Raw genomic sequence first — 2,248 nt, forward strand, 5'->3', positions numbered from 1 at the left:
TCATTATTGTAATTATCTTAACAATATGCAATTGGAACTTCATTTAGAATATCCAAGAATTGGATATGGATCAAATTTCAACAATAGGGAAAAGGTTAAATGCAATGCAATTCAATTTTACGGTGAAATACTTCACAATCATTAATAAATCATTAATAAAAGAGTCTTGTTTTTAAGGAATAGTTAATTGCAGGAGAGAATGTTGACAACATAACAATAACAAGAAAAATAGTTAACAGCTTACAGTAAATCCCAATTTTACTTAATACACACCTATGTGCATGCATACGCAACACCAACACCCATCCTAAAAAATCCTACGTGAAATATGAGACAACGTTAATAATGGTTTCACCTGGGTGGTGGGATTATAAATGACATAACATTCTTTATTATAGTTTTTTTTTTGTTTTTCCTTCTTCCATTTTCTGTAACCAATATGTATGCTTTTATAAGCAAGAGACTGTTTTTCCTCTTAGTTCATGTCTTTTATTATTAACCCATATACAATTATTCATCTTCTGGTTTCTTGAAGCAATAGGTCAGATGACATTTGCCACAATAACGTCTGTCAAAGTGGTTGGCCATAAACACTATAGCATCACAATCATCTGAAGGGCACTCCCGATGAAGGTAACTGACTGATCTTGCCATTCTCATCCGTCTTTAGGATCTCAGGATGGCCAGTTTAACCTTTCTCTTACACCTATTCTTCTTGGGAGTGGTATAAGACTTCTTTTCTCAGCCCCAGCTCGAAGTCTCAACACAAGATGAAGAGTGGGCTCCTTCTGAATGAGTCAGATGAACTATGTCCATCTTCCAGTCGCTTGCAGCAAAGATCGGTCTCTGCTGACCGGGAAGAGCTCCTTCCTTATCCTGGATCTTGGCCTTTTCATTTTCTATTGTATCCGAGGGTTCAGCCTCAAGAGGGATGGTCTTCACCATAAGGATTTTCACAAAAATCTGCATTTGGGTGGTGGTTCCTCCTGAGGTTGAGGAAAAGGAAGAGAACGGTCAGACCTGGGGACACAGAAGAGGGTGCCGGGTAGGCCGCTGACTGGAGAGAGCAGCAAGGGAAAATTGCTGACAGCAGTATCTCATTTGGTTGCTTCCTGGTGTCTATTTCATAAAAGTCAACTTCCAGGCAGGGTGCAAAGGAGGAAATCAGCTCACCTCATGACTGTCATGTCTGACCTCCTGTCCCATTCTCCTAAGCTGTCCAAATAGGAAAAACAGCTTGAGAAAAGAGAGGGCACTGAGTTTAAGCTTCTTGCAAGAATGGTAAAATACACTTTGGTGTACACTCCTTGGGGCTGCACATTTTGGGAGAAATGGTTCCTTCTTCATATGAAAGAGTATTGGGTATTCAAGGCAAGTCAACATATTTTTAACTGTTGCTTTGTGCCAGTACTATGTATCCTTATTGCAAAATGGGGGGAGGGCGGGGGAAGAAATCCAGTGTTCTCTGGAAAAACTCAGCTATCTTAGAGATCTTATCAATTTCCAAGGAGGCATTAGAAATGCTGCAGTAAAATACCTTGGACTCTGGAGCCTGATAAGTCAGGGACCTAGGACAGTCCCCTGCTCCTTCTCCTAACCCAGCCTAACTCTGGGGTTGCCAGAAAAATTAAAATAGCATGTGAATCTGAGAAGCAAAGAGCAGGAAACCCCTAGGGAGTGAAAAGGGGGTTGTGAGAGCTGTTGGGAAAGAAATGGGGTTGGAGCAGAAGAGGTTTGTGCTCAATAGTTTGGAACAAATTGAGCACCCCCTCCCCCATGGGTCACCCCCCACCTCATGGCCTTGGGAAAAATCATAGCATGCCTCTTTGTGGATAAACAGCAGCATCTGTCCTGTACTGCAGACATCGGGTAGGGATAGTGTCCGGGAGACAGAGGAGCCAGCTTATTGGTCCACCACTGAGCATTCCTTCCTCGTTCTTCCCCTCCAGACCCCAAGCAGTTGGTGAGTACACTCAGGACATTTTCCTGAGAACAATGCCCAGACAGAGAATTAAAAGTGTATAGGGGACAGGATCGTGGTGAGAGAGAGTAGTTGCCTGTGGGTGAGAAGTAAAGCTTTGAGTTAGCATTGAACTATCCAGAATAGTTGTTACAGCAGCACCTCCTATCCTATCCTGACTATCACATTACTCTAGGAATTGGAAATAATTGGATAGATCAAGAATTCCAAATAGCTCGATACAGAGTATCAAAGAGATGAGAGGATGTCTGTGACATGATGCAGGGA

The 2,248-nt window shown here is 42.3% G+C and overlaps 1 pseudogene; it reads right to left on the reverse strand.

Moving 5' to 3' along the window:
- Window positions 1–510: 510 nt before the first annotated feature.
- Window positions 511–969, reverse strand: LOC116870088 (annotated as a pseudogene).
- Between the last annotated feature and the right edge of the window lie 1,279 nt (window positions 970–2,248).

The sequence above is a fragment of the Lontra canadensis genome, unplaced genomic scaffold (assembly GCF_010015895.1).
Source record: "Lontra canadensis isolate GAN:19392208 unplaced genomic scaffold, GSC_riverotter_1.0 scaffold21, whole genome shotgun sequence".
Lineage (NCBI taxonomy): Eukaryota > Metazoa > Chordata > Mammalia > Carnivora > Mustelidae > Lontra > Lontra canadensis.